Source organism: Corticium candelabrum, chromosome 12, assembly GCF_963422355.1.
Source record: "Corticium candelabrum chromosome 12, ooCorCand1.1, whole genome shotgun sequence".
Taxonomy (NCBI): domain Eukaryota; kingdom Metazoa; phylum Porifera; class Homoscleromorpha; order Homosclerophorida; family Plakinidae; genus Corticium; species Corticium candelabrum.
The window spans coordinates 5856717-5869875 of NC_085096.1; the positions used below are offsets into that span (position 1 = coordinate 5856717).

At 42.9% G+C, this 13159-nt stretch overlaps 1 long non-coding RNA gene across 1 annotated transcript; it reads right to left on the minus strand.

Annotated features, from left to right (window-relative positions):
• Nucleotides 1-12042: 12042 nt before the first annotated feature.
• Nucleotides 12043-12747, minus strand: LOC134188249 (uncharacterized). Its single transcript, XR_009971307.1, has 3 exons — nucleotides 12683-12747; nucleotides 12561-12621; nucleotides 12043-12505 (listed from the first exon to the last, which is right to left on the minus strand). It is a non-coding gene; the product is annotated as an uncharacterized LOC134188249 (long non-coding RNA).
• Between the last annotated feature and the right edge of the window lie 412 nt (nucleotides 12748-13159).

Here is a 13159-nt window from a genome sequence, read left to right on the forward strand (position 1 = left end):
ACATGCAAATAGAACAGTAGTTATGTACACGACTTTCTCTTCTGTTTTTTCAGGTAGAACAACCAGAATAAGCATCAGTCCTTATTTCAACATTTTAGAAAGAGGACGAAAGGCAGAAAACAACCAGAAGAGGTCGCGTAACTCTTCTATCCTTTAGAAGACTGTATGAGGTAAGAAATGCACCTCATATCTGTGTACAATCTGTTTATTTATAGTAGTATTGTATAAGTGTAGTTTGTCGTACGATGGGCGTGCTATATGGCTTTATAACCCCGTTCTGAGTGCTGGTAAAGCCATATTGCCCGCTAATCATATGATAAGTTATTTATAACATGGTCACGTGACATGTAAGTATAAATGAGAGTAAGATAATAAGCGAAAGTAACTCATTGCATCCTTGCTGTGCAATACGCCATATACACCACCTCAATATGCGCTTGTGACTGGTCGCACGCACGTGACCATGGTATAACATCCAATATGGTGTGGTGAAGTACGAGATACTTTAGAATACGTCACGTGATCTTTAGACAATCTGATTAGTCAATATGGGATGTTCTATACATGATAGAAATGTCTTGGTAGGTTCAAAACTGCCACCGTACCAAATTCACTAATCACATTATCTCTAAAGGTCATATTCTAAATATTTTATAGTATGGTTGTAATAGGGTCCATGTATTTTATTGACACCTCAACCTCTCAGGCTTATCAACTAGATAATTGGCTCTCGCATGTGGTTCTGTCAATTAGCTCATTGATAAGCCTTGAAGGCTTTGGATCAATAACAATACATGGATTTCCACGACTCATGCTATAACTATCACATGGTATATTATACTGCTGCTATTTGCCCATGCTGAAATATCGCCCATGCGCGTATATACGCCCATGTGTAACAGGTCAAAACTTTCAGCCCGAAAAAACGCTCATGCCCAACTATACGTCCATGCCCAAGTATAAGCCCAAGATACGCATGCGCAGACAAAACAAAGTGGGGTCCGCAGAACATTTGTCTCCGTCTTTGTGCGTTTGATGAGCTGGTGTCATGTCGAACCTGGCATCTATAACTTCGACGTGAAACGCGTAACGTGCAAGTCACGTGCAATACTTACCCGGATAATCCGTTCCCCGTATATAATGAATGCCGACTCTCGTCATTTCGACAGTCCCGCTTAACGTCGTCTCTTCGAAGACGTTGCTGGCGTTTCGGGGAACAGGTGCATCAAACACGGCAGCTCTTTGACCCTCGTAGAGTGGCAAACGACTGTGGGCGTATTTTTTCAAAACCCGGATATCAGCAAAAATATCTTCCGTTTCCCGGCATCGCCCACAATAAACGACACGCTCGGCGCGTACCGTCCGACGTCGGGAATGGGCAGTTTGAATTCGGCGGTGACACGATTCGGCGTTCCGGAGATATTCGCGCGCGAGCGGAAGCGAGTGCGATCGGCGGCGTCGTGGGAGAAGTCAGGAGGAAGACGACCACGGTCTCGCTTTCGACACGAATGGATGTGGCGTGCGCGAGCCAAATTCAGCCGAGATCGGAATCGCCGATTTTGAGAAACGCTGGTACGGACGGACACAGACAGACATCTCTCCTTTATATATATAGATGCGATGCACATATCTCTCGATGATGAGGATTGAAGTAAACAGGAACGTATCGGTATCGCTCAACTTGTAATTTCTACTTCGTGTCAGCGGAATGTAGATTACGTGCGCGCGCTACCTCATTAGTACAGGTGTGTACGTGTCGGAATGTTAGGTGAGCTCGTTATCTTGTCAGGTGACCTCGAACTCTCGTTACAACATGTCGCCGTCCGTGGGACGATGTCTGAACCAAGCCCAAGTCTTGGAAAGACTTTTTTTACTGTTGAGCGAGTGTGTTATAGTTTTAGGGTATTCCAGACTAGTGCTGGTAGCCTGGTTAGACTCCCTGTCTATGTTATTGCGTAGAACTAGGCAGAGCGCGATGCCACTGTTGCTCAACCTGGTGTTTCACGTGCTAACTTCTATGTTGTGCAATGAAGGGGAAGCGGCTAGTGGCCATGGCTGTAGGAGTTGGGGCAGTAGCGTCGTCTTCTATCCTGTTTACGTAATTACGGTCAGTGGACGGGATAGTCGGGCCTCGGCAGCGCTTTCGTCGCTTATTATTAGTAGCCTCTTTACTTTCTATTGATGTCTTTAGCTAGGTACTAGGCCTACATGGCATCGCCAGATACCCATTTCATCATGATGTGTTACCGGAAGTGCGCTCTCGTTTCCACGTGATCTGTGCGCCGCCATCTTAGGTACCAAAATAACTGAATTCCACTTTGGCACACGGTGTTACCGGGCGCATCACTAATGGTTATTTGCGCAACATCGCAGAGCGGAATATAAAGAATTCTTTTTGTTCGGACAAGCAGGTTTGCCAAAGCCACGCCCATTTTTAGATCACGCCCACGCTATCAATTTCAGAGCCCGCAAACACTATTGCTATTATTATTTGCTATTATTTGACATACGTACAAATCACGACAATATTAATTAACAACTTTGAGACAACATACCTGCAAGGCAAGCATATTTATTGCGTTATAATAAAGTCTAGAAAACTTATGGAACTTCAAAAGGCAAACTTGAAAGTGCACTATAATTGTGTGAGACAATAGCAGAACATTAACAGGTGAACCTAGCACAACGATGTGCAAATTGTCATTCAGACTCCTCTGGAAAACTCTGTAGACGGGCTTAGAGGATTATGCCACACGTCTCAGTCATCTAAACTAAAGCTACTAGTGCTATCGTCTTGGGCCAACTCTTCAGTTTCCCTTGCTCTGTATTGCTTTCTGAAACCTTGATTAGGACGGCGGTTGGTCTTGCATCCTTCCCACCACAGCTGAATAGCGGCGTCAGCGTGAAAGTCTTCAAGTGATGGTTCTTGAAGGTATACTTCCATAAGGTCAGACAAGGTGGTGTTGCCCATGCTGGTGCGCCTGTCTGTCTTGATCAGTTTCAGCGACGAAAACATCCTTTCAACATGTGTGGTAGTAAAGGGGAGACTAAATACTAGCTGGCACAATTGGAGAACGTTTGGCCACTTACAATGGTCTGGACAGGTGTAAAGTGTGTACCACACAGACTCATAGCACACCTTGTTGACATTAAGATATTTTCTAGCATAACGGACTACCCCCTCAACCTCGTCATGGAGAGCAAGAATAGTAACGCCTTTGCTTTCTAGTGGTTTGGCAAAGCAAACAGCAAGAGCTTCTACAGCTTCTTTAACCTCTGCAGTATCATCAACATTCTCGTCTTCACTATCTTGCTCAGAGGTTTTACCGATAGGTTTTCTTTGCCATGTTTGGGTGTCAAGAAAGGCAATGATATGACGAAGAAGTTTGGTGTCACACCAGCCTAGTCGCTCCTTCATTTTATTATCAAGGCATGCTAAATCGGTTTTCACCTTTTCTGCACAGTTACTTAGTGTGCTGACAGAATAGTTTGCCAAAGGGGCTCCTTGATACAAAGGATCTTCTTTGTCTCTCTGAAGACGGCTCAAAACGAGTTTGACGGTCGGTCATTCCCCGGGCTCTTTCTTGGCAAGACCTTTGAGTGATTTGCTGGCTTTTAGCAGGTTATGTATACCATGTACAATGTTGACTTTGTCATCTTGGAGACTGAGGCTCAAGAGATGTACGGGCTGTAGCAAGTCTACATACATAGCTGCGCCAACTAGCATTTTGTAGTTCTTTGTCTTAAAAACATAACCCTAGAGGCGTGCTTTATCCTCTGCCTTTGTCTGTCTGTCACTTGCTAGCGTGGACAAATGGTTTACATACACTCCATATCTGTCAACGAATCGTTGCAGAGCTTTACGCTTATGAGCAATCCAACGTGTTCCTGAGCAGCGCACAGCCACATTTTCGCCTATGGGGAAGCTGTATGCTTCCCTAAGGTCTGCAATGATTCCTTTAAGCTCACGTAATTTTTAGGAGACTTGTGGTATAAGTAATATAATCACTGCCACATTAGCCAGGGCAACTTACTTTGCATTTTGCCTTTCATGCTACTGATTTGTGATATGTTTACTGCTGCTCCATCGGTACTTACCCCTACAAGTACCGCATCAGCGGCAAGAACATTTTCACCCTTGTAAACATCGACCACACCTAGCTTTTCCAAACTTCTCTGAAGACATTGGATGAGTTCATCAGCAGTTACAGTCAAAGGTACTTCAACTGATAGAAAACGTGAAACTGATCTAACTTCTTGGGATCTAGTGCACAGTATTGCACCATTACAAGCTCATCATCAATGTTTCCTGCATCTGTTATCATTGCACTGTAAAACTTGGCATCCTTTAACTTGCGTCGTAATTGCAAGCGTTGGCTCTCTGCAATGTAGTGAGTAAACTCTTGTGCTCTGGCTTTGTTCAAATAGGAATTGCCAATATGTACTCCGTGTCTCTTTTTAAGTTTGGCTAGCACAGGATACTTCTTAAATGCCATCATTTCCTTGGCTAAAATATAGCAGAGATCAAACTTCTTCAATAAGCGTGTGTACTCTGATTTCTCGATGTGAAGTAGGCTCTTAGCGACTGGTGCATAGGCGGATATAGACTCCTGAGATGCCCGAGCATTGTCAGTACGCCATTTGTTAACCGCTATACTACGCTGTTCACTCATTTCATGATCGATAACGTTGCTTGTTCTCTGGTTAACAGATCCAACTAGCCATGCATGTTGAAAATTCTTAGATCCAGCAATACTGCTTTCATACCTGCGACATAACTCGCACCAAAGAGAACCAACACAATCATTTGAATCAAAATCAAGATTGCAACGAAGCCATGACACGTAGATTTCAGCACGCTTTCAAGTTGTTCACTGTCAAAGGGGGAACGCATTTACTTGGGGTGTGTGGGAAACGAAAGCCCAACCACCTGTTCAAATTGTGAGTTTATCGGTAAACTACACTTCAACGCAGGAATTCTCTATTTACATATCTTTCTTTAGCTACTACAGTACAAGTTCAGTGTTAGCTTGTAGATATGGACATCATACCCGACACAGTTGATGCAGCTGGCTTTGCTGCAGACAGCGTTGCTACTATCTTGTATCCTGATGATGCCCCAGTAAACCATGTCCCTGTGGCGGTACTTGGGGATGGCAACTGTTTGTACCGGGCAGCTAGTGTTGCTGTATTTGGAAAGGAGAATGAGCACTCGAATATCAGGACTAATGTGGTCAAAGAATTGGTAGAAAACGTACGATATTAGGCTCAGCTATTCGTTGAAAGGGGCTGAGCAAGCAAATGGTGATGGTGGACACAAGGCATTCTCTGCTGCTGCAATACTGTCACAGGTATTAGGAAACGAAGCAACCATAACATCGCCAGTTTCTATTTTCCTTTTCCTAAAAAAACACCAGTTATATACATTTATAGTATATAGAGATTAGTTTTTACGATTACCGCTTTCTCGACTTTTAGAATCACGAGTACGAGCATCAACAGTCACTTGGCAAGCAGTTGTCAAGCGCACTGGAAAGACTCGTTGCCTTCATCGTTTGCCAATGCTGCTGTTGATTCAGTTTGTACAGTGGCTTCGTCCAGTGAATAACCACGTTCTGCTATTTCTGAAACAATCCGTTGTTTTGTACTACTATAACCTATAAATAATTGCGAATTAGAGCGATATCATTTAATGCACAAAACGTAGCTATATACATAGCTGTAGATAAGACACTTACTAGCACGAGAGGTGTGTCCGTTCTCTCTCTGGTTGCATAGTTGGCGACGTAATGTCATTTACGGAAAACCAGCGGTTACTTGGGCCATGGCTAGAGTCGTACTCTACACGGTAGCGACACCTGTTTAGATCTGCCTCGATGACGTGACCGCGTAAAGAAGTAAGAAGACGAAACAATTTCTGTTTGCGTCTTCGACCAGGACGTATATCCGGAAGTCTGACGAATACTGCATCTCAAAGAAGATATTCTGTAGGAATTCTCATTCCCAGTTTTCTCGCCATCATCTTTGCGGCAGCCTTGTTGGACGACTTCAATGCGGCTTCCCGAATAAGTCGACAAAATTCTATCCATGTAGCAGTGCAGTGATGTACTTTCCCGCTATCTTGTCATAACCTTGTGTGCAGTTATCTTATCAAAGATCATAATTGCCAAGTCGCGGGAAGTAGTTGGTGGACTTGTAATACTCTGTAAAATAGCCATTGCATCAATCATCACTGCCGCATTAGGTGGAATTTGCTCAACAGGTAAAGTGTTCTTTTCCATACATTCCATCAATTTTGCCTTGTTTGTTTTTACCAGACTCCCGTCAGCAGAAGCAAGTGACCATGGCATTGGACCGATTTCGTATCGAAGAACGTCTTTGATGTCGAGAGCACGATTTTGTGCCACAATTAGAAGTCGTGCAAATAGGTCACGGTCTGCTCGTACCATCACTTCACGTCCGGTGATTTTAATTGCTTTAGTTGTTCAAAAGAGAAGAAAACGTTTTCAACTTTAGTTTATTAATTAATTGGATCATAAAATAGCACATCTGATGATGACAAACGAGACTTCACAAATTCAAGGAGTTCAGTGTCATCGATTCGATGGGCTTCCGTGAGATCGCGTTGAACATCGTCGTCTGCTACAACGCCAGATACGACATTATAGAGAGCAGACTCATTCTCCTAAAATACAGTCAAAACAGCCATAAATGTTTTTAGTAAGTTAAACTCTCAACGGATACTTTGTCTTTCGTAATTCGACTGGGTGAGCAGTCTTGATGATTGGTGGTCTCTGTAGATTCTAGACCTGCCATTTATCGACATCTGCTTGTAATTGCTGCTCTCTGATGAGCATTGATCATCCAGCGTTGGACAGCATTTGGGTTTCGACTGAAACCTATGGTTCGTTCCTTCCTTGGTTTTTGTATGTCGATTGACCATTTGCTCGATGGTTTGATCAACTCGTACCCGACTAAAAGGGACCTGACTTCACTGAACGCCAAATTCTCCATCCAATTTTTTTTGTAAACTTCAGGATGAGAGACAGGCAACGTAATCATTTGGCACCAGTAGAGTGATAAGTACCTGCTGTAGTTTATACGGTGATAAGCAAAAAACCGTGGAAGCATTTGCCGTATGCAGTCAAGGTGAAGATACTAATCGCCCAATCTTGTTGCTCGAATAAAATTTAGAAAAACCTTAACGATAGAAATATATGTTAGCCAAAATTTGGCGACAGGGCTTTGCAGCTCTGAGCAGTATTGAGTAAAGTTGTCTTTCAATGCAATAAACTCAGACAGACACAGCAGCTCATCTAGGTTTTCTGTATGGAAACCGGAGCATTTAAACGATTTGCAGACCTCATGGACGGTTACCAATTCATTCAAGTCATCATGTTGTTGATAGGAGTTCCACAAAATGTGACAAAGGGGTTCAAAACTAATTTGTCAATTCTAACACCACGGTTGTAGTGTTTTTCCTGAGATGATCATGACCGCGTTGGAAGCCGCCGGTCCAACAACTCCGGATTCAATGAGAACATCAGAAAGTCCTGCGTCTCCAAATCGCTTACCAATAACAGCAAGAAATGCCAAACAAACAATGTGATCTTCATAACCAATATGTGGTCGTGGCCTCTTTAATGAATACAGACAAGGCCGTGTTCTGGAATGATTGATAGACCAAGCATTTCACAACATCTGCTAAGTGTTTTGCCCATGATATGATGATGAAGATCACGCATGATCTTTTCTACTCTTTGCTGGGGCAAACGTAGTTAATTAAGAGTCTCACAATATATATTTTTCAGAACTGTCATCAAAAGCACAATGCAAATTACAAGCAAACTACGACACGAACTAAAATGCAAACTACAATTCAAACTACAACGCAAACTACAATACAAACTACAATGCAACCAAGCACACACACTCACTCACACACACACACACACACACACACACACACACACACACACACACACACACACACGAACATAAATTTATGAAAAGTCAAAACTAAATTCTCGTTTGGCAAGGTTAGCTGGCCCACTGGTACCAGACTTCCTCTTGCCAACAACTGTCAATGCCCGTTTATTGATTATGTCCGAATTTAGTCGTTGAAGTGTCACCGACAAATGACATGACCACTGTGCTTTGAATTGGCCCACTGGCATGTCCAATTGCATGGGTGCCATCTTGCTCGTCTCTGTCAGTAGCTCTTCAGTCTTGGGGTCCCAGCGTCCGAAAGCCTCAATTGCGATTGGGCGAAAGATGTGTCCTAGGGATTCGGCAGTTTCTCTGTATTTCTTGTCCTTTTGTTTTTCTTTTTTCACTGCTGCAAATCCTGCCGTAGTGCTGTTCTCTGAGATGTTACTTTGTGCTCAAGGGTGTGTTATTGTAATGTCTAACAATAATTTTTTGCCCTCATGAAGATCATAGACAGCTATGTCTGGGCGTTGCTTGTTTTGGATTGAGCTGTCAGTTCTTTACGGCAATGGAAGCCTACTTCCCGCAACATGTTGTAGTAGTTGTCCAGGTAACGGTCGTGCCTGAATATTGGACCTCCTTCAAATTTGCACGTGAGCAAATGATAGCCTTGTTTGTCTATGTCTTTACCACACAGGGGTATGCATTTCTCGATGTTTTCGAGTACAGGAAGACTTGCCCCTAGTCGCATATAAGTGCTGCAGTTCTAAACTGAACGCAGCTAAGAGTGAAATTCTAAGACACTGGGACTGCATCTAGCCAAACCCCTGCAATTGGTTCCCCACAGCTAATCAGTCTTGCTCAATCTTCTCTTGTAGTGCAGTTCTGTAAAAATTGATGGAACTGTTTGTCTTTTTGATTGACTGTAGTCGAGATTGTAATTTCTTTGAACAATTGGAGAGATCTTGCAAAGAAGGAACCAGTGGCTCAGTTGTTGTACAGGAAGTGTGATGATCCTCCAAAGCTTCATTCAAATCTCCTGCTAAGGATAGGGGCCTATCAACGAAGGTATCAGTGAGATTGTTGCAGAGAGAAACCAGACGTTTGTCTCTGTTTCCTAAATTGTTTAAGGTGTTAGCCCAAGCTTCTAGGAAAGCTGACGTGGAAGTATCACTGGATGCCGTTAAGCCGAATCCCCCATTCTTGATTCTGAGTGTTAGTTGTTGTTGTTGTTGTTTTGACAAATCATAGCCTATGATTTTCTCAAAAGTGTTAATGATTTCGCTGTCATGAAGTCTTGCCATTGTACTTATAAGTCTTGGGGACACCGTTCGAAGAAGGTGCATTATCTTTGGGACAGCACAGTACCGAAGAATGAGATTTGCTATCTGAGCATCTTCAAGTTGTGGAAATCTAGATAGTAATTGCTTTTCTTCTCAAATTTGGCTAGACAGCATCTCTCAACATACGAATCACTTCCTACTGGAGTTCCCAGAACTTCAAATCCTTCTGGTTTTACTGGTATTTCCAAGTTCCAGTCAGAAATTCCATGTAATGCAAAAGCTTCGCATTTCTTCTCAGTCAATTCGAGACCAATACTGAGGAGGTCGTCTTTCAGTTCTTTATAAAGGGAAATTACCTCATCCTTTGGGCCAATGACTGTGATATCATCCAGATATGAAGGAGTCAATGTGCCACTGTCGTTGCAGTTTATCTTCACAAGCAACGGCTGTAAAACAAGGGCAAACAGAAAGGGTCCCATTGGATCCCCCTGTTGAACTCCTTCTTCCGAGGATATGTAGCAAGTCGACTGATATAGTCTCGTTGTTAGCTGAGACGGTTGAGCATAACATTTAGAGACAAAGGGAAAGAGATCAGGGAAGTTGTTTGAAACTTCTGACAAAATGATCTTTCTACTGACAGAATTAAAGGCATTTCTTGCATCCAGTTTGAGTATAACCCAATCTGGATGAGAAAGATGACAGAATTGAATCAAGTGTATCATCATTTCAGCTCCCCCTGGAGTTGAGACCCCGTATTGGTGAGGTGCCAGGTAGTCAGCTATCTCTTTCTTCCTTTGTGAGCATGCTGCTTTGGCCACAAGTCTGCGGATACAGTTACCAACAGTAATTGGACGTATGTCATTCTCATTTTTTTCCAGAGCAATCAATTTAGCTTCTGCCAAGGCTTGAGCCGTCGAATCTGAGATGTTACCTGCTAGTAGACTATTACAAGTTGTGAGTAGCAACTCCAAATAGAATTGTGATTCAAGCAACAATTTCAAATATTGGAATCTCCATCCATCACGACCTGGCCCTGAACCATTGGGGCAATATTTCAGTGTCTTTGAGAGAAGAGCTTGATTGATTTGCAGAGGAGTGCAATCAATTGGTCGATGTAATTGATCGGAATCAATTGAATGTTTTCGAGGAGGATGTTTATTTTGAAGTAATTTCACTGTTGCGTCAGACTCTGGAGCTACACCTGCACTTGTGAGGATGTTAGCTGCTCTGGAGATCTCTCCATCTTGAACTTTTTTCTTCACTGAATGTACTAATCCTCTTGAAAGGGAGAAACTCTGCTGTTCGTCATCTTTACTCGTGTGAAGTGTTTTGGGTTTTGAAGTAAGTACCACCTCTGAACACAGGTTGTAGCAAGAATCTGGGGATCAGGAGAATAAGTTTCCAGGCTGCGTCGTTCATACTGTTCTCGGCTATCATTGTTAGAGGGACAGCACAACATTCTCTAAAACTTGTTTGTAGATAGGTTTGGACTTGCCTCACAGTTGGGATAATATGAAGACATATTGACTCCGTACCGAGCTGTTCAAGAAAGGACCAACTGTCAGACAACTTGATCCCGTCTGACAAGATTGAATTTGAATCTACACTTGGCTGAGAATTCCATTCGGAGTCATCTTGAGACGTAGTAGAATTACTTGTTCCCGTGACTTGAACTTCACTGATAACTGGATCCTGACTAGTAATGATCGGTCTATTCTGCATTGGTTTTTTCGGGCAGCGTTTCATGTGTCGCTTCAGATAACTAGAGACGTACGGCATTTTGCAGTGAATACAAGGAGCTAAGAAATGTCTCAGAAGAAAATCAGTTGGGATGTCTTCAAAGTTGTGATAGAGACGTAGGTGTTCAAAGACTTGTTTCTCACCTCTGTGGTATCTCTCTATGTGGCAATCAAGCACAGGGCAACAAATCTCCTTCTTAATCTTACTTTCCAAGTGGTAAGAAGTGTCCAGGTGGTTTGTGGTCATTTGAAATGTAGCCGTTACGAGCTGCTTGTCACCCTCATGGTCATCTTCGTGGTATTCTTCGTGGTATTCTTCTGTGCGGTTCATCTTAGATTGGGCTTCCCAGTCGTTTGAAGCCGTCGGAACGCTTACGAATAAGCAAAACTGACCAAGAAGCAAGACGAACCTATATGGTGGTTTACACCATCTCACATCCGGGCTTACTGGATGAGAAACACAGAAGTAATTTTGTAGGGTTTAAGCATAACCTCCATAAGTTGCAACAGAATTGACTTGGTAACTCAGTACTATAATTGTATTATTGCTGGCACTTACTTGACTCCTTACCTTCGTCGGATATTCATAGTCTTATGTATCATCAGGTACCTTCGCCTTCAGATACCTTCACCGGATGAACTTCGCCAGACTTGCCGAGGGAACAGTCTACGGAACATGCCATTCTTTTATCTTTCAAAAGTTTCCGTATATTTGGCACGGCCGCCCGAACACACGACGCGTTGTTTCTCCAAGTCCCGAACCGTCATGAACACGACCATGTGCGTCAAGTGGTTGCTCCAGGAAAGAAATGGTGCTATTTAAGAACTACAAGACTAACCTCTAATGATTCAGCACTATAGCTGTCCCTCTTGCTCTTGGGTTTGAACCATATCCAGTGACAAAGAGGAGAAAGCACAAAGTGCATTCACAGAACAATGGATACTCAGAAGTGTTCAAGAGCAGTTCAATTTATAGGCATGCCAAGGACAGTATCTCTCTTCGGGAGAGCTGTCCTTTACTGTTAAGTAGTGGCCAGGAGATATGTACACTTAGCAGCAACAGAGGAAGGTACCTATCTTGTGGTCGTGCACGTATTTGTTTAATTAAAGTCTCACTAAGAAGCAAATTGTACCTTAGAGCCATAAGGAGTAATGTGCAGACCCATAAGAGGCCACAAACAGCTGCAAGAATAACCTTAGGAGCTAGGGAGAACCACTACATAATCTTGTAGTCAGCAGACAAGACAACAGGTCTGTATATTCTCAATTGTAGAAGACAGCAACAATTCTAATTGTATGTTAACAGTGGCAGTGCCTTGCCGACAGTCCAGTATTTTCTATTTTCTTCCACACCCTTGCGTAAGAAAGTTATGGACAAGTTTCTATTCTTTGGAGGCACCACACCCCAGCAGTTAGTCTCCCGTAGTGATCTACGCAGAGTAAAGCATGTCCTACTGATTCTGCTGTCGACCTAGGAATCTTCACAGTGATTGCCCTTTGTGCAGCTTCAATTGTGTGCTGTGACCATGAGCCAATTCAGGAAGGATCTGCTGCCTGCCACAGAACATTTCTAAGCAACAGTGTTATTGACATTTGATCAAAGTACTACCAGCAGTGTCAACGTCAAACAGTATATAAACACAAGAGACGGTCAGGTCAATACACACAACCTTTGAATAAATACAGTAACAAATGAGACCTTCATAGCAAAAACAGGAGCAGGTCACACACCTGATGTGTTGCCATGCAACATCCGGGACTTCATTGACCCGCCCAAATCTGTCTAGTCTTTGAACATTCCGCAAGACCTATTATCTGTGCTAATAGTAATAGCACCAGGGGTGCTGATGCCTCGGTGCGAAATCAACTGGGCATTCAAAGTTCAGTAGGGCAAACACATGGGGCAGATTACAGTATACGTTTACTGCACATGTGCAATGAGAAATCACCCATAACTAAAAAATAAAGCTTTATCTTTTGAAATCATGAATCAAAATCCAAGAAAACATCACTTCTTACACGTGTGAGTCTTTTTTTTTGTTGAATCCATCGTGCACCCCCTCCAGCAGACTACTGTGCACCTCCACTGCACATGAGCATCGAGGCATAATTATGTTTGATTAATTTTAGTTGATTACACACAATATCTTACATTACGTACCTACAAGTTACCTAACCTTGACTGACCCCTCAAGTAATGTAAATTTT